Here is a 20,000-nt window from a genome sequence, read left to right on the forward strand (position 1 = left end):
ATATATTAAATATATCCTGACTTCTTGTCATCATAAAACAACGCAATAAAAGTTACTCCTCAGTATTTAATGAAATTCCAGTTTTTCTTGAGAGAGAGAAGAAACCCTTTACAGGCCAGTCAGAGAGAAACAGAGAGAAAGAGAGAGGCTCTTTACAGGCCAGAGAGACAGAGAGAGAGAGAGGGGCTCTTTACAGGCCAGAGAGACAGAGAGAGAGAGAGAGAGAGAGAGAGGGGCTCTTTACAGGCCAGAGAGACAGAGAGAGAGAGAGAGGAGAGGAGAGGAGGGGGCTCTACAGGCCAGAGAGACAGAGAGAGAGAGAGAGGGGCTCTTTTACAGGCCAGAGAGACAGAGGAGACAGAGGGGGCTCTTACAGGCCAGAGAGAGAGAGGGGGCTCTTTACAGGCCAGAGAGACAGAGAGAGTGAGAGGGGCTCTTTACAGGCCAGAGAGACAGAGAGAGAGAGAGGGGGCTCTTTACAAGCCAGAGAGACAGAGAGAGAGAGAGAGAGAGAGAGAGAGAGAGAGAGAGAGAGAGAGAGAGAGAGGCTCTTTACAGGCCAGACAGAGAGAAAGAGAGAGAGGCTCTTTACAGGCCAGACAGAGAGGCTCTTTACAGGACAGACAGAGAGAGAGAGAGAGAGAGAGAGAGAGAGAGGCTCTTTACAGGCCAGACAGAGAGAAAGAGAGAGAGGCTCTTTAAAGGCTAGACAGAGAGACAGTTGGGCCTGATATTCCAAAAATACTGTTGAATCCATTTACATCCCAACTGCTTTTCTCCTTCAAGTTCACCAGCATCAACACAACTAACACCCCCACTACAAATAAAGACAAATACTACATTAACCCAAAAGACTTCAATAGAGACATGGACGGGCAAACTGTCTGTCATACAGGTGGGTGTGAATAGAGAGTGATACTAGGACGGCAACATGTAGTTTGAGGTTCTCTCTCTCTTCTTCTTCTTCTCTCCCAAACATTTGTCAGCCTCGTGTAGCAGCTTGTTTGATGTTGTTCACGTTGGAGGCTGATGTGTGTTAGTTACTAGCAGGTCAGGTCAGCCTGAGTCACAGGGGAACACTGTGAGGGGGTAGAGAGAACCTGTGTGTGTGTTTCTAAGGCTTAGTTCCAGTTGTTTTCACGTTGGATGTGGAGGCTGATGTGTGTTAGTTACTAGCAGGTCAGGTCAGCCTGACAGGAGTTACAGAGGAACACTGTGAGGGGGTAGAGAGAACCTGTGTGTGTGTCTCTAAGGCTTAGTTCCAGTTGGCAGGTTAGTTTGAATAGAATTATATTCCTCATCACAAAGCTGTTAAAAAAGGGTCTAAGGGCCCCAGTTCCTACTAAACTAACTAAATCGTACAATCTGGTTACTGAGCTAACATGAGGAATTGTTTTAAGATGGTCCAATCTGGGCCAAGTTACTGAGCTAACATGTGGAATTGTTAACATATCGTCCAATCTGGCCAGGTTAGCTGAGCTAACATGTGGAATAGTTTTAAGATGGCCCAATCTGGCTAGGTTACTGAGCTAACGTGGAATTGTTAACATATCGCTCCAATCTGGCCATGTTACTGGAGCTAACATGTGGAATAGTTTCAAGATGGCCCAATCAGCCAGGTTACTGAGCTAACGTGGAATTGTTTTAAGATGGTCCAATCTGCTCGTTAGGGACGCTACAGAAGTATTTGTGAGAAGACCAATTTTTTCAAGGATGTTTCACCACGATCTCTTAACAAACACCGCTGTAGCTCTGTCACCTTCCCCTCAGATGAGGAAGGCGATTCCCCCTCAGGTGAGGAAGGCCGAGAAGGTGTCGGCAGGGATTCAATCTGATCACGGCTTGTCGACGATGCTGCTGCCTAATTGGAAATGACCTCTAAAACGGCAAGCGGTTTGGGATTAAATCCTGACCATAGTCTCTCTTCCAACGACCAGCTACCGCTGAGAATGAAGCAGTCTATTGGGCATGTAGTATTCTGTGAAATGCTAGTGTAGTGTACAGAGTAAAACACATTCAACAGGCACTGCAGTTGAGCTCAGAGATCATAAGACCGGCTAGTGGAAAGGCACAATAGTCGAACCCAGAGAGACACAGATCTCTAGTAGAAAGGCACTGCAGTAGAAAGGCTTCACAGTGGGTTGAAGCTCAGCAGAGTGTGATGCTGCTAGCTTAGCATAAAGCGAACAGGGTGTTTCGGTGCTTAGCATAAAGCGAACAGGGGTGTTTCTGGCAAGCTTAGCACGTAGCATATGCTAGTTTAGCAGTTAGCTTAGCGTACGTAGCATATGCTAGTTTAGCAGTTAGCTTAGCACCTAGCATATGCTAGTTCAGCAGTTAGCTTAGCGTACCTAGCATATGCTAGCGCTAGAGAGTGTTAGGGCAGAGCAATACAAAATAATAAATGCCTTTGTCCATATTTGTTCACCTTGTGAGAATCAAGCAATTACAAACAATTAGAATAAAGTACAGAACAACAACAACAACAACATGATAAAATAAAACAATTCAGTCTTAGTCTGCTGGAGGAGACAGTGAAGTGACAGGCCATGTTCCAGAACAGAAGTATAACACGTCTAAAAACACCCATAAAAAGTACACGTTTTTAAATGATACCCAGTATTACAGTATCTGAAAAGGAATAGATACCCCCAACAACAAGCAAACTCATCTATGAAGCTAACAGCATGAATGGATTAATGAAAACACCTTAAAATAAAAACTCTTTTAATAATACATTCAAAATAAAAAGTCTTCAGTAGTTTCTGTAGTATTTTTTCATTTTAGTTTTTATTTTTGTTATATTTGTGTTGTTTTAAACGTTAACTAAAGTTTGAAAACAAAGTAAAATGTCATCTTTCTTTTTTCTATTTCAGAAAACTAACAACAGAAACATAAACCACTTCGAAATACTTCAGTGTACCTTCAATGTTCTTGTTGCCTGGGCAACTGGGAGTGAGAGGATGGGGGGCGTTGTCAGGGTGATGAAGTGATGTCATAGAAGGTGGGGGGGGGGTCCGCTTGTCACGGTGATGCAGTGATGTCATAGACGGTGAGGGGGTCCTTTTGTCAGGGTGATACAGTGATGTCATAGAAGGTGAGGGGGGTTGTTGTCAGGGTGATGCAGTGATGTCATAGAAGGTGAGGGGGTTGTTGTCAGGGTGATGCAGTGATGCCATAGAAGGTGAGGGGGTTCGTTGTCAGGGTGATGAAGTGATGTCATAGAAGGTGAGGGGGTTCGTCAGGGTGATGAAGTAATGTCATAGAAGGTGGGGTGGGGTGATGTTGAGTGTAAAGCGAAAGGTGAGCACTTCAACCCAGACCAGACCACATCTCCTTCATTGGGTCTTATATATTTTCTTCTACACAGTCTGCTAAACATCAATGGTTCTGATGGAAGTGGATGATTATAGACCCTGGGGATTCCTGGGATACCTACCAGGTCTGGACTAATGCTGTTTTTCTCCTCTACCTGGTCATTAATGTTACCCGCCTGGTGTTCCAGGTCTAAATCAGGCCCTGATTAGAGGGGAATCACCCGCCTGGTGTCTCAGGTCTAAGTCAGGCCCTAATCAGAGGAGAACAATGACTGGTGTCCCAGGTCTAAATCAGGCCCTGATTAGAGGGGAATCACCCACCTGGTGTCCCAGGTTTAAATCAGGCCCTGATTAGAGGGGAATCACCCACCTGGTGTCCCAGGTCTAAATCAGGCCCTGATTAGAGGGGAATCACCCACCTGGTATCCCAGGTTTAAATCAGGCCCTGATTAGAGGGGAATCACCCAACTGGTGACCCAGGTCTAAATCAGGCCCTGATTAGAGGGGAATCACCCACCTGGTGCCCAGGTCTAAATCAGGCCCTGATCAGAGGAGAACAATGACTGGTGTCCCAGGTCTAAATCAGGCCCTGATTAGAGGGGAATCACCCACCTGGTGTCCCAGGTCTAAATCAGGCCCTGATTAGAGGGGAATCACCCACCTGGTGTCCCAGGTCTAAATCAGGCCCTGATTAGAGGGGAACAATGAATCAAAGCAGAGGAACTCTCCAGATTTGAATTTGAGCGATATAGGCTCTATTCTATTCATAGAATATATTGTGTGAATGTTGTGTGAACGTTAAATGCCTGGGTCCAGTATTCATTAGGACCAATGTGAACCTGTCAGTAGGGCGTTGCATAGACGTTGTTAACACGTCAAGGTTTGGCACGTCATAACGTAGCACAGATGCTGGGCTAACGTTGAAGAACCGACGCAGAGTAGAGTTTGTGTTAAAGGGTCCATTTAGTTTGTTTGACGTTGCGTAGACGTTGCTGTTGAAGACATTGAGTGTCGTTATTTGAACGGGGGGGAGGTGATATGTGGGGATGAGGTCTTCTGTAGGTCGTCTGTAGTTCCTGACGTCGTGAAACACAAGTTGTTTGAACGTTGAGCGTGGTTGAACAGGCGTTGTGGACCAGACAGCTGGTAGCTGTTGTCAGTAGGTCTGGTAGCTGTTGTCAGTAGGTCTGGTAGATGTTGTCAGTAGGTCTGGTAGCTGGTATCTGTTGTCAGTAGGTCTGGTAGCTGTTGTCAGTAGGTCTGGTAACTGTTGTCAGTAGGTCTGGTAACTGTTGTCAGTAGGTCTGGTAGATGTTGTCAGTAGGTCTGGTAGCTGGTATCTGTTGTCAGTAGGTCTGGTAGCTGTTGTCAGTAGGTCTAGTAGCTGGTATCTGTTGTCAGTAGGTCTGGTAGCTGGTAGATGTTGTCAGTAGGTCTGGTAGATGTTGTCAGTAGGTCTGGTAGCTGGTATCTGTTGTCAGTAGGTCTGGTAGATGTTGTCAGTAGGTCTGGTAACTGTTGTCAGTAGGTCTGGTAACTGTTGTCAGTAGGTCTGGTAGATGTTGTCAGTAGGTCTGGTAGCTGGTATCTGTTGTCAGTAGGTCTGGTATCTGTTGTCAGTAGGTCTGGTAGCTGTTGTCAGTAGGTATGGTAGCTGGTATCTCTTGTCAGTAGGTATGGTAGCTGGTATCTGTTGTCAGTAGGTCTGGTATCTGTTGTCAGTAGGTCTGGTATCTGTTGTCAGTAGGTCTGGTAGCTGGTATCTGTTGTCAGTAGGTCTGGTAGCTGGTAGCTGTTGTCAGTAGGTCTGGTAGCTGTTGTCAGTAGGTCTAGTATCTGGTATCTGTTGTCAGTAGGTCTGGTAGCTGGTAGATGTTGTCAGTAGGTCTGGTAGCTGTTGTCAGTAGGTCTGGTAGCTGGTAGCTGTTGTCAGTAGGTCTGGTATCTGTTGTCAGTAGGTCTGGTAGCTGGTATCTGTTGTCAGTAGGTCTGGTAGATGTTGTCAGTAGGTCTGGTAGCTGTTGTCAGTAGGTCTGGTAGCTGGTATCTGTTGTCAGTAGGTCTGGTAGCTGTTGTCAGTAGGTTCAGGTAGCTGGTAGATGTTGTCAGTAGTCTGGTAGCTGTCAGTAGGTCTAGTAGCTGGTAGCTGTTGTCAGCAGGTCTGGTAGCTGTTGTCAGTAGGTCTAGTAGCTGGTAGATGTTGTCAGTAGGTCTGGTAGCTGTTGTCAGTAGGTCTGGTGAGCTGGTATCTGTTGTCAGTCGGTCTGGTAGCTGGTTTCTGTTGTCAGTAGGTCTGGTAGCTGGTATCTGTTGTCAGTAGGTCTAGTAGCTGGTATCTGTTGTCAGTAGGTCTGGTATCTGTTGTCAGTAGGTCTGGTAGCTGTTGTCAGTAGGTCTGGTAGATGTTGTCAGTAGGTCTAGTAGCTGGTATCTGTTGTCAGTGCAGGTCTGGTAGATGTTGTCAGTAGGTCTAGTAGCTGGTATCTGTTGTCAGTAGGTCTGGTAGACATCGTGGATGGGCACCTGAAACGCTGGGGGCAGGGGGAAGGCCTGGGGCACGGCGTAACTCCGCGTACCTCCGTAGGCTGCAGCGGCCACAGCTGGGCGTTCTTCTGCAGGGCTGCCAGGGCAGCAGCGTTGTAGTTGGTGATGGGCATATAGCCTGCCCGTACAGACCACTGGGCAGGGATACGCTGCATGTTGTGGGTCATGGCGTACACTGGTGTGATGGGACGACCCTGAGGGAGGGAGGGGGAGGGAGGGAGGAGGGAGGAGGGAGGGAGGGAGGGAGGGAGGGAGGGAGGGAGGGAGGGAGGGAGGGAGGGAGGGAGGGAGGAGGGAGGGAGGGAGGGAGGGAGGGAGAGTTAGTGGATATTATTCAACTTTCAGATTACATTAATTTCATGTTTCACTGTGTGTACCTGATAGGGTGGAGGGGAGGAGACAGCAGGTATAACAGTCTGTGTGTGTACCTGTAGGGTGGAGGGGAGGAGACAGCAGGTATAACAGGCTGGTGTTCTGGGCTGTGTGTGTACCTGGTAGGGTGGAGGAGGAGACAGCAGGTATAACAGTCTGTGTGTTCTGGGCTCTGTGTGTACCTGGTAGGGTGGAGGGAGGAGACAGCAGGTATAACAGTCTGTGTGTTCTGGGCTGTGTGTGTACCTGGTAGGGTGGAGGGGAGGAGACAGCAGGTATAACAGTCTGTGTGTTCTGGGCTGTGTGTACCTGGTAGGGTGGAGGGGAGGAGACAGCAGGTATAACAGTCTGTGTGTGTACCTGGTAGGGTGGAGGAGGGGAGGAGACAGCAGGTATAACAGTCTGTGTGTTCTGGGCTGTGTGTACCTGGTAGGGTGGAGGGGAGGAGACAGCAGGTATAACAGGCTGTGTGTTCTGGGCTGTGTGTACCTGGTAGGGTGGAGGGAGGCAGGTATAACAGTCTGTGTGTTCTGGGCTGTGTGTGTACCTGGTAGGGTGGAGGGGAGGAGACAGCAGGAGAACAGCAGCAGGTATAACAGTCTGTGTGTGTGTACCTGGTAGGGTGGAGGGAGGACAGCAGGGTATAACAGTCTGTGTGTTCTGGGCTGTGTGTGTACCTGGTAGGGTGGAGGGGAGGAGACAGCAGGTATAACAGTCTGTGTGTTCCTGGTAGGGTGGGAGGGGAGGAGACAGCAGGTGTGGCTGTGTGTGTACCTGGTAGGGTGGAGGGAGGAGACAGCAGGTATAACAGTCTGTGTGTTCTGGGCTGTGTGGTCGTGCTGCAGGGCCAGGGGGTTCATGAGGTGTTCCACAGAGTGATGCATCTTCCCTTCCTCCATCAGCTTGGCTCCCTGGAACATTGGGTACTGGCCTCCTAGAGCCTGCAGGCCCACTGCACACACACACAGACACACAGACACACAGACACACAGACACACAGACACACACACACACACACACACACACACACACACACAAAACCCCAGAATGAGAGTCAGATTGGGAAATGCCACTATGAGATGTCAAAGACATTGAGAGGCACAGTTTTAACAGGACATAATTTGAGGGAGAGAAGAGAAGAGGGAGAGAGGAGAGAGAAGAGAAGAGAGGAGAGAAGAGAGAGAAGAGAGAGAAGAGAAGCGTGAGAGAGAGGAGAGAAGAGAGAAGAGAAGAGGGAGAAAGAAGAGAAGAGGGAGAAAGAAGATAAGAGGGAGAGAGAGAGGAGAGAAAAGAGAAGAGGGAGAGAAGAGAGAGAAAGAGAGAGATAGAGAGAGAGGAGAGAGAAGAGGAGAAGAGAAGAGGGAGAAAGAAGAGAAGAGGGAGAATGAGAAAATGAGAAAGAGGAGAGAGAAGAGGAGAGAGAAGAGAGAGAGATAGAAATAGAGAGAGAGATAAAGAGAAGGAGATATATAAGAGAGAGAGACGAAGATAGATAAGAGATATAGATATAGGAGAGAAGCGGGAGAGAGGAGGGAGAGAGAGGGAGACAGAAGGAAGAGATAGATATATAGAGAGAAAAGAGAGAGAGAGGCAGAGAAGAGCGAGAGAGAGAGAGAGAAGAAGAGAGAAAAGATGAAAAGAGAGAGAGAGACAAGAGAAGAGCGAGAGAGAAAGATATATATATAATGGAGTTACCCAAGTTAGTGTTAGCCTCTGTTGGTTGGGGTGTGATTCGGATTAAAATGGTGCTTAGCTCTTGATTAAACCCCCCTTCATATACACACACACACACACACACACACACACACACACACACACACACACACACACACACACACGCTAATACACACACACGCTAATACACATGCCAACACAAGGTCACTCATTGTTTCAGATGGACAAGAGTCCACTGTGTTTCTCTGATCCAGTTTATTCCAGAGACTGAGAGAAGGATTGTGGGGGATTGAGCAATCACGTCCAGATTAGGAGAATCAGATTATCGCCCCATACCGGAGATACACCTAACAGAAACCTAAATAAACCAATGAGTGACGTTTAAATCAGAAGAGGTCAAAAGGGGGGTCAGAGTTTGTTGACCTCTGACCCCAAAGTGAAGTGTTGAGGAATTTACAGTAAAGGAAAAGCACATCACCATCATCACCAAGAGAGGTTTGTGTTTTTCTCTCCTGGTCTGAATAAGGGATAGTAGGACAGAGCAGGTAAAGCAGAAGGATGAAATGGAGAGAGAGAGACAGCCTCTCTGGGAAGTACAGCTTGCAGTTCAACTCCAGTCCAGCAGAGGGGGCAGTAGTGTCTCTTAGTTTTTTTTTCCAGAAAGCTGCGGTCTGTCAACGGTGACCTGAGCTGCAGAAAAGGTCATCTATCAGCTGATATTAAAGTATTATAGTGAAAATCTATGACCCATCAATTCATCCTCAGGCTTCCTATATCTCATTTACTGTCTGCGATTTCCTGCCTGCTGCTGCCCCCTCTGGGAACTGGAGTTGAGCAGTGGAAAGACGACAGTAGGGAGTTAGTTTAGACCAGTAGAGAGTTAGTTTAGACCAGGCCTGGTTTAGACCAGTAGGGAGTTAGTTTAGACCAGGCCTGGTGTAGACCAGTAGGGAGTTAGTTTAGACCAGTAGGGAGTTAGTTTAGACCAGTAGGGGAGTTTGTTTAGACCAGGCCTGGTTTAGACCAGTAGAGAGTTAGTTTAGACCAGGCCTGGTATAGACCAGTAGGGAGTTAGTTTGGACCAGGCCTGGTTTAGACCAGTAGGGAGTTAGTTTAGACCAGGCCTGGTTTAGACCAGTAGGGAGCTAGTTTAGACCAGTAGGGAGTTAGTTTAGACCAGTAGAGAGTTAGTTTAGACCAGGCCTGGTTTAGACCAGTAGGGAGTTAGTTTAGACCAGTAGGGAGTTAGTTTAGACCAGGCCTGGTTTAGACCAGTAGGGAGTTAGTTTAGACCAGTAGGGAGTTAGTTTAGACCAGGCCTGTTTTAGACCAGTAGGGAGTTAGTTTAGACCAGTAGAGAGTTAGTTTAGACCAGGCCTGGTTTAGACCAGTAGAGAGTTAGTTTAGACCAGGCCTGGTTTAGACCAGTAGGGAGTTCGTTTAGACCAGTAGAGAGTTAGTTTAGACCAGGACTGGTTTAGAGGTATCTTTCACTGACCTGAGCCAGGCTTGAGACAGGAAGGAGACAGGAAGGAGACAGGAAGGTGAAAACTGAAGGAAGCAGGCGGCGGTATAGGGGGACAACGGGGGTACGACGAGGGGGTACGACAGGGTGGGACTGACTTGTGCAAGGCTTGATGCCCAACGGGTTGACTGAGGCAGTCAGCTCCATAGAGGGTACCAGCTCGTAGGCCTTGTTGTCGGGGCCCTTGGCTTTGCCTCATGGTACCGGCTGTAGATACCCCGCCCAGCAGAGTAACCACCCAGGTATGACCCCCGTGGGCACGGCTATTGCCGTCGCCGCCACGACTCGCACAGCACCTGCTGGAGATGGGCCACAGTGGGGGGGGGGCGCTGTTTAGGTTTACGCTTCAATATATAGGGGCATGGGATATGTTTAGGGCGCATTCTGCAAAGCACAGGGCCCAGCGTCGTCAGGGTTTGACCGGGGGAGGCCGTCGTTGTAAATAAGTTTTGTTTCAAATGTTTGACGTCTTCGCTTTATTCTGCAATGTTATTCTGAAAATAGTAAAAAAAATAAAAATAAAGAAAAACCCTTGAATGAGTCTGTGTGTCCAAACTTTAAACTGGTACTGTATATAGAGGTAGATATTTTATAATATTCTGCCCCAGACATCACTACGAGTCCGTCCTCCCCTATTAAAGTGCCACCAGCCTCCTGTGGCACTGAAGTTCGTTATTGCTGTCCGTGATCCTTGGGACGTCACTACCCTAAACCCCTAAACCCTACTCTAAACCCCTACCCTAAACCCTAAACCCTACTCTAAACCCCACCCTACCCTAAACCTCTACCCTAAACCTCTACCCTAAACCCCTACCCTAAACCCCTACCATACCCTAAACCCTTACCCTAACCCTACTGTACCCTAAACCCCCTACCCTAACCCTAACCCTTACCCTACCCTAAACCCCTACCCTAAACCCTAAACCCCTACCCTAAAACCCTACCCTACCCTCCCTACCCTAAACCCCTACCCTAAACCCTACCCTAAACCCCTACCCTAAACCCCCTACCCTAAACCCTACCCTAAACCCCTACCCTAAACCTTAACTCTTACTTTAACAGTTTTAAATGTCAAATCCAATGGGGTGATGTCTGGAGAGTTGGGACGTCCCAAGGAATCCAGTTTGGACATTTCCCATGAAACCCCTACCCTAAACCCCTACCCTAAACCCCTACCCTAAACCCTACCCTAAAACCCATACCCTACCCTAGACCCCTACCCTAAACCCTAAACCCCTACCCTAAACCCATACCCTACCCTAAACCCCTATCCTAAACCCTAAACCCCCTACCCTAAACCCCCTATCCTAAACCCCTATCCTAAACCCCTACCCTAAACCCCTACTCCTAAACCCATACCCCCACTCCTAAACCCCTACCCCTAAACCCCTACCCTACCCTAAACCCCTACCCTAAACCCCTACCCTAAACCCTAAACCCCTACCCTAAACCCATACCCTGCCTAGACCCCTACCCTAAACCCTAAACCCCTACCCTAAACCCATACCCTACCCTAAACCCCTATCCTAAACCCTAAACCCCTATCCTAAACCCCTATCCTAAACCCCTACCCTAAACCCCTACCCCTACCCTAAACCCCTACCCTAAACCCTAAACCCTACCCTAAACCCATACCCTACCCTAGACCCCTACCCTAAACCCTAAACCCCTACCCTAAACCCTACCCTAAACCCCTACCCTAAACCCCCTACCCTAAACAAATCCAATGGGGTGATGTCCGAGATTTGGGACGTCCCAAGGAATCCAGTTTGGGCATTTCCCATCAAAGTGTGAAGCCGTCGTTAGGGGGCTACATGGGGCGTCATTTTACACGGTTTGTCAAGAGGTGCTAATATATATATACTGTACATTGTCTATGTTTATCTGGTCATTAGTTTGTGTGATTCCAACACTGGTAGAACATCTAATAACTGAAGTTGTCAAGGAGTGTGAGACATCGTGGGGTCTGACAGTTTGTCTGTCTACTAGTGAACTAAAGAGGTGATGGAACAAGGGGAAGTTGTTATAGAAACCCAGAGAGAGGAGTTGGTCACATGACCAGGAAGTTGATGTTTCATTGGATAAAGTGTAAAGGAGTAGCCAATAAGGATGGAATAGATTACCATTGGTCTGTATCATTGGGCCTCCTTTGGAGAGAAAACCAGAACACAGTGATTACAGTCAACGTCTGGACGGATTAGTTCGATCGGCCCAAATGGAACCCTGTCCCCTATGTAGGGCACTACTTCTGACAAGGGCCCATAGGGTTAGAGCCGATAGGGCTCTGGTCGATAGTAGTGCCCTGCAAATGGAATAGAGTGCTACTTAGGACACAGATTAGTTGATCTGCCACCCAGACACCTGCCAGCATCACTCATCACAGGGGACGGGCTCAGCACTTAAAAGGGGGACTCTCTGCAATATGACGTCCTCAGAGGATACTTACAGAGGAGACGCCTGCTTACAGACGGACAGCAGAATCAGAATCTGCCAATGCACCAGACAGCCACTAGGGGATCCTCTCGATGCAGGTATAGAGTCCCACAGTGGGAGGTGTCATAAAACCCATAAGACCTAGCGGTCAAACAAGGAAATGATTCCAATCTTTGTTTTTCCCACCATTCATTTTTCCAATAAGGGATTTTAGAAACACTTCAAATGAGGGCTGTGTTTTGTGTAGGTTTAACCTGCCGTGGTGTTTTGTGTAGTTTTGTGTAGGTTTAACCTGCCGTGGTGTTTTGTGTAGGTTTAACCTGCCGTGGCGTTTGTGTAGGTTTAACCTGCCGTGGCGTTTTGTGTAGGTTTAACCTGCCGTGGTGTTTTGATGACCCTGTAAATCTCTCTACGACAAGGTAGACTTTTTATCAATATATTCAGCTCTATTTACTCTCAGATTCTAAAATGCTAATTAGCATCAAAGTAGACACCATGCCAGACTACAAATCCCAGCATGCTCCTGCACGTCATCTCTATCTGACACCTTTACTACCAGGTATTGTGTCCATTTAAAAACGTACACAAGACAGTTCACAGAACAGTCCATTTTAAAGTAGGGCCGTCATTGTAAATAAAAATGTGTTCTTTTTAACTGACTTGCCTTGTTAAATAAAGGTTAAATAAAAGAAAGAAATGTAAAAAATGTATGCAGTACTACATGTAGCTAACATTACATAGTTAATCCAGAGATTTGTAGTTCTTTATGGGAGCCACATTAGATAGTTAATCCAGAGATTTGTAGTTCTTTACGAGAGAGATTTGCCATATTAGATAGTTAATCCAGAGATTTGTAGTTCTTTAGGAGAGCCACATTAGCAGCTAATTAGCATTTCATTTGAGGGGGGTTAATACAGGCAAATACATGAATAATTTACACAGTTATCAAAACGTCACACCAGGGTAAACTGACACGAAACAACAAGTTTTTCCAAAAAATCCCCTTTGGGGAAAAATGATTGGAACCATTTCCTTGTTTGACCGCGGGGTTTTATGGGTATCATGACTCATACTGCGGTACTCTATATGCCTCATCGGAGGTAAGAAACTAGGAAGACACAACGGTGGCCATCTTGGGAATCTTGTCGTTCTCGGTAGTCGCTAAGCAGGAAGTCACCCCGCTGTATCCTGTGACGCCATATTGCGGAGCGTCCCATTTTACCTCTCTAACAGTTATCGCTGCTGATTGGTGATTTATAACCAGTAAATGATCAATAATCATTTAGAACACCCCCCCCCTATTCATCATATTCATCAATATCAATATTCATCACGATCATCTACTAATCACATGTATTTGATGATGTGGGTTCACTATTGGTTACATTTACAACAGGCCCATCTAATCTCCAGATCTTATTGGTCGTTAACCTGCGTTCTCTGCTAATCAATATGTCCATTCATACAGAAACAGACGGACAAAAGCTCCCAGTTACGTCTGTAGTACAAAAGGCTATGTTTATACAGGCAGCCCAAGTTTCGAGCTGAAGAGCTGATCTGAATGGTGTAAAAAATAGATAAGATCAGAATGTGACTGTCTGTGTAAACGCAGCCACAGAGAACCAGAAGGAAAGGACTCTAACCTTTGATGAAGTAGTCCCTGTTGGGTCCGATCAGCGTGTTGTAAGGGTACCCATAGTAGGTGAGGGTGTAGGGGTCACACTGGTACACGTAGTTCTGCTGGACTGGTTCCGGAGCTGCCACGGCCGCGGCCGCTGTAGCGCCCCTTTGATGCCTTCTGGGTAACGCGTGTACTGCTCTTTGTCGACAGGCTTAGCCAGGGTGACCTCGATACAGGACCCTTCCACCTCCGTCCCGTTCAGGTGGTCCATGGCAACCACGGCATCGTCACGGGACGAGAAGACGAAGGCGTAGTCGCGGATCTTCTTGACACGTTCCACGCAGCCCTGGTTCCACTGGCCAAACACCTAGTACACAGAGACATGTTCATACAGCCCTGGTTCTACTGGCCAAACACCAAGAACACAGAGACATGTTAATACAGCCTGGGTTCCACTGGCCAAACACCTAGAACACAGAGACATACAGCCTGGGTTCTACTGGCCAAACACCTAGAACACAGTGACATGTTAATACAGCCTGGGTTCTACTGGCCAAACACCTAGAACACAGAGACAAAAACACCTAGAACAGAGACATACCCCTGGTTCCACTGGCCAAACACCTAGAACTACTACACTAAACCAATCAATCAGTAAATCAACCAATCAATCAGTAAATAAACAAATCAATCAACCAATCAAACAGTCACTAAACCAATCATTCAGTAAATCAACCAATCAATCAGTAAATAAACAAATCAATCAGTAAATCAACAAATCAATCAGTAAATCAACCAATCAATCAGTAAATCAACCAATCAATCAGTAAATCAACCAATCAACCAATCAATCAGTAAATCAACAATCAATCAGTAAATCAACCAATCAATCAGTAAATCAACCAATCAATCAGTAAATCAACCAATCAATCAGTAAATTAACCAATCAACCAATCAATCAGTAAATCAACCAATCAATCAGTAAATCAACCAATCAATCCGACCTGTCTCAGTGTGTCCTCGCTGGTCTCCATCATCAGGTTCCTGACGTATAGAATCTTCACGGTCTCCATGACGTCCTCGTCCACGCCCTATCTCCGGTTCCGCCCAGTCCACGGCGATCTGGTGCCCCCACAGCTGGATCCTGCCGGGGCATCAGCTTCCTGCGCGCCATGGCCGCGGCACGGTGACTCTCATACTCCACGAAGGCAAAGCCCCGGTTCTTCATCTTGTCCGCAGCGCTGGCGTACACTATGACGTCCAGGACGCCCTCCGTCACCTTGGACACCTCCTCCAGGATCTCCTCTCTCTTCTTGGTTTTGGGGATGCCCCGATGAAGAGCGATAGTTGTCCACAGAGCAGCAGACCCCTAGGAGGCGTCCGGGGGCGCACCTCGTAGTTGTTGAGCTCCCTTGCACGGCGCGTTTAGCCTGGTGTTTCTGTGTGTACATGACAAAGGCATAGCCGCGGTTCTTCCCATCAAAGTCCATCATCAGACGCATCTCGTAGATCTGACCCGCCGACTCGAACACCGGGACCAGCTCGGTCCTTCGTAGACGTCCCGGGGGATCTTACCCACGAAGATCTCACAGCCGCGCGTGGCGGGGAGGCGGATTCCCAGCCCGGCGGGGGCCGTATTTTCTCTGACCGTTCTCCTGCACCATGCCGTACCCCGTACGCTCCATCAGAGACACTAGGGCCGCTTCGTTGTGGGCCCCGGACACACCCTCGGGCACTGTGATTGGTCCATGCGGGGAGTGATGGGAAGGGCCTGGGGGGTTGGAACCGGGAGGCGCTGGGTTATTACTCATGGCTGAAGAGGAGGAGGCGGGATCTTCGGCTGTCATTCTGACTAAACCTTCCAATCAGATGTGGTGCCTGAGAGAGAAGGGGAAAAAGATACATTCATTATTTTCTATTGGCTAAACGAGGGATCGCGTCACATTTGATGGACAGAGAACCAACTACATCAGTGATGCTAGAACATCGTGGAATAGGTAACTAACAGATGTAGAGGAAAAGACCAGTAGACTGGATATTTTATCTACCTGTCTAGAACCAGTCTAAAACCAGTCTAGAACTAGTCTAGAACCAGTCTAGAACCAACTACACCAGTGATGCTAGAACATCGTGGAATAGGTAACTAACAGATGTAGAGGAAAAGACAAGTAGACTGGATGTTTTATCTACCTGTCTAGAACCAGTCTAGAACCAGTCTAGAACCAACTACATCAGTGAAGCTAGAACATCATGGAATAGGTAACTAACAGATGTAGAGCAAAAGACCAGTAGACTGGATGTTTTATCTACCTTTCTAAACCAGTCTAGAACCAGTCTAGAACCAGACTAAAACCAGACTAAAAACCAGACTAAGAACCAGACTAGAACCAGTCTAGAACCAGTCTAAAACCAGACTAAAAACCAGACTAGAACCAGTCTAAAACCAGACTAAAACCAGACTAAAAACAGACTAGAACCAGTCTAAAACCAGACTAAAACCAGACTAAAACCAGACTAGACCAGTCTAAAACAAGACCAGAACCAGTCTAGAACCAGTCTAAAACCAGACTAAAACTAGAACTCTAAAACCAGTCTAAAACCAGACTAAAACCAGACTAGAACCAGTCTAGAAAGTCTAAAACCAGACTAAGAACCAGACTAGAACCAGTCTAGAACCAGTCTAAAACCAGACTAAAAACAGACCAGAACCAGTCTAGAACCAGTCTAAAAACCAGACTAAAACCAGACTAAAAACCAGACTAGAACCAGTCTAAAACAAGACCAGAACCAGTCTAGAACCAGTCTAAAACCAGACTAAATACCAGACTAGAACTAGGGTCACAATAGAGAACATCACAGCCTTGTGAAATCTAAAGGTTGTGATAATTTTGGCTAATGAGTTACATACAGTAGAGCACCTACACAGGTCACATGACCAACATACACCGTCCTATGAGAACCCAGCATCCATAAAACCAGGAACGATACAGTAAAATAATCAACTTCCTCCTTTCATTCCTCTTCTCCTCCCTCCTCTCCTCTCCTTTCTCCTCTCCTCTCCCTCTCCTCTCCCTCTCCTATATGTCTCCTTCCTTCCAGTCCTGTGTTCCCCTGAGATCCTTTCCTCTCCTCTTGACCTCCCTCCCCTCCTCTCCCTGAGGTCATAAAGCTCCCCCTCCCCTCCTCTCCTCTCCTCTCCTCCTCCTCTCCTCCATCTCGATCAATACTTTATATGTCTGTTTTATGGTCCTGTGTTGTGAGATGTTTGACCTTTGACCCCCAGGATACAGAATGAGTCATAAGCTCTGATCAAGGTTCATCGCCTGGGTCACATGCTGTGTGTGTGTGTGTGTGTGTGTGTGTGTGTGTGTGTGTGTGTGTGTGTGTGTGTGGTGTGTGTGGTGTGTGTGTGTGTGTGTGTTTGTGTTAGACAACCAGGAGCAGTTGACAAAGGGTCACAGAGAACAATCACAAATCCTCTGTCACTGACCACCACGTCATGTGTGTGTGAACATAAACCTCATCCTACACCCCCTTAATGAACAGAAAACTATTTAAATCCTCAACACTCCTTGGTAACACAACAACACCCTCAGAGTAGTGGTGTCTGAGGGTGTCTCCTACAGATAACTACATGTACGGAATCTCTATCAGACAACACTACACTCAGATTACTACATGATGGGAGTCTCCTCTATCAGACACCACTACACTCAGATTACTACATGATGGGAGTCTCCTCTATCAGACACCACTACACTCAGATTACTACATGATGGGAGTCTCTATCAGACACCACTACACTCAGATTACTACATGATGGGAGTCTCTATCAGACACCACTACACTCAGATTACTACATGATGGGAGTCTCTATCAGACACCACTACACTCAGATTACTACATGATGGGAGTCTCCTCTATCAGACACCACTACACTCAGATTACTACATGTAGGGAGTCTCCTCTATCAGACACCACTACACTCAGATTACTACATGATGGGAGTCTCCTCTATCAGACACCACTACACTCAGATTACTACATGATGGGAGTCTCCTCTATCAGACACCACTACACTCAGATTACTACATGATGGGAGTCTCCTCTATCAGACACCACTACACTCAGATTACTACATGATGGGAGTCTCCTCTATCAGACACCACTACACTCAGATTACTACATGATGGGAGTCTCCTCTATCAGACACCACTACACTCAGATTACTACATGTAGAGTCTCCTATCAGACACCACTACACTCAGATTACTACATGATGGGAGTCTCCTCTATCAGACACCACTACACTCAGATTACTACATGATGGGGAGTCTCCTCTATCAGACACCACTACACTCAGATTACTACATGTGGGAGTCTCTATCAGACACCACTACACTCAGATTACTACATGATGGGAGTCTCCTCTATCAGACACCACTACACTCAGATTACTACATGTAGGGAGTCTCTATCAGACACCACTACACTCAGATTACTACATGTAGGGAGTCTCCTCTATCAGACACCACTACACTCAGATTACTACATGATAGGAGTCTCTAACAGACACCACTACACTCAGATTACTACATGATGGGAGTCTCCTCTATCAGACACCACTACACTCAGATTACTACATGTAGGGAGTCTCCTCTATCAGACACCACTACACTCAGATTACTACATGTAGGGAGTCTCCTCTATCAGACACCACTACACTCAGATTACTACATGTAGGGAGTCTCCTCATCAGACACCACTACACTCAGATTACTACATGATGGGAGTCTCTATCAGACACCACTACACTCAGATTACTACATGTAGGGAGTCTCTATCAGACACCACTACACTCAGATTACTACATGATGGGAGTCTCTATCAGACACCACTACACTCAGATTACTACATGTAGGGAGTCTCCTCTATCAGACACCACTACACTCAGATTACTACATGATGGGAGTCTCCTCTATCAGACAACACTACACTCAGATTACTACATGTAGGGAGTCTCTATCAGACACCACTACACTCAGATTACTACATGATGGGAGTCTCCTCCATCAGACACCACTACACTCAGATTACTACATGATGGGAGTCTCCTCTATCAGACACCACTACACTCAGATTACTACATGTAGGGAGTCTCCTCTATCAGACACCACTACACTCAGATTACTACATGATGGGAGTCTCCTCTATCAGACACCACTACACTCAGATTACTACATGTAGGGAGTCTCCTCTATCAGACACCACTACACTCAGATTACTACATGTAGGAGTCTCCTCTATCAGACACCACTACACTCAGATTACTACATGTAGGGAGTCTCTATCAGACACCACTACACTCAGATTACTACATGTAGGGAGTCTCCTCTATCAGACACCACTACACTCAGATTACTCTCCTCAACAACAACCTAGCCCTATGTAGTTCACTACTTTAGACCAGGGTCCATAGGGAATAGGGCACCACTCTCTATGTAGAGAGGGAGGGAGGGAGGGAGGTAGAGAGGGAGGGAGGGAGGGAGGGAGGTGGAGAGGTAGAGAGGGAGGGAGGGAGGTAGAGAGGGAGGGAGAGAGGTAGAGAGGGAGGGAGGGAGGTAGAGAGAGGGAGGTAGAGAGGGAGGGAGGTAGAGAGGGAGGGGCGGGGCGGGGGGGGGGGTAGAGAGGAGGGAGGGAGGTAGAGAGAGGGGGTAGAGAGGGAGGGGGAGGTAGAGAGGGAGGGAAGTAGAGAGGGAGGGAGGGGAGGTAGAGAGGGAGGGAAGTAGAGAGGGAGGGAGGTAGAGAGGGAAGGAGGTAGAGAGAGAGGGAGGTAGAGAGGGAGAGAGGTAGAGAGGTAGAGAGAGAGGGAGGGAGGTAGAGAGGGGGGAGGTAGAGAAGGAGGTAGAGAGGGAGAGAGGTAGAGAGAGAGGGAGGTAGAGAGGGAGGGAGGTAGAGCGAGAGGGAGGTAGAGAGAGAGGGATGGAGGTAGAGAAAGGGAGGGAGGTAGAGAGAGAGGGAGGTAGAGAGAGGGGGAGGGAGGTAGAGATAGAGGGGAGGTAGAGAGAGAGTGAGGTAGAGAGAGAGGGAGGGAGGTAGAGAGAGGAGAGGTAGAGGGGGAGAGAGGTAGAGAGGGAGAGAGGTAGAGAGGGAGGGAGAGCGGTAGGGAGAGAGGGAGAGAGGTAGAGAGAGTGAGGTAAGAGAGAGACGGAGGGAGGTAGAGAGGGAGGGAGGTAGAGAGAGATAGGGAGGTAGAGAGAGAGGGAGGTAGAGAGGGAGAGCGGTAGGGAGAGAGGGAGAGAGGTAGAGAGAGAGTGAGGTGGAGATAGAGGGAGGGAGGTAGAGAGGGAGGGAGGTAGAGAGAGATAGGGAGGTAGAGAGGGTGGGAAGTAGAGAGGTAGAGAGGTAGAGGGGTAGAGAGGTAGAGAGGTAGAGAGGGAGGGAGGTAGAGAGGGCGGGAGGTAGAGAGGGAGGGAGGTAGAGAGAGATAGGGAGGTAGAGAGAGAGGGAGGTA

At 47.6% G+C, this 20,000-nt stretch overlaps 1 protein-coding gene and 1 pseudogene across 1 annotated transcript in view; both read right to left on the minus strand.

Moving 5' to 3' along the window:
* LOC135538461 (RNA-binding protein 47-like) overlaps nucleotides 1-20,000 on the minus strand; it is a 69,942-nt gene that overhangs the window by 32,722 nt on the left and 17,220 nt on the right. The window lies entirely within an intron of this gene.
* Nucleotides 5,448-20,000, minus strand: part of LOC135538460 (RNA-binding protein 47-like) — a 25,472-nt pseudogene continuing 10,919 nt past the window's right edge.

This window comes from Oncorhynchus masou, unplaced genomic scaffold (assembly GCF_036934945.1).
Source record: "Oncorhynchus masou masou isolate Uvic2021 unplaced genomic scaffold, UVic_Omas_1.1 unplaced_scaffold_968, whole genome shotgun sequence".
In the NCBI taxonomy this organism is placed as follows: Eukaryota; Metazoa; Chordata; class Actinopteri; order Salmoniformes; family Salmonidae; genus Oncorhynchus; species Oncorhynchus masou.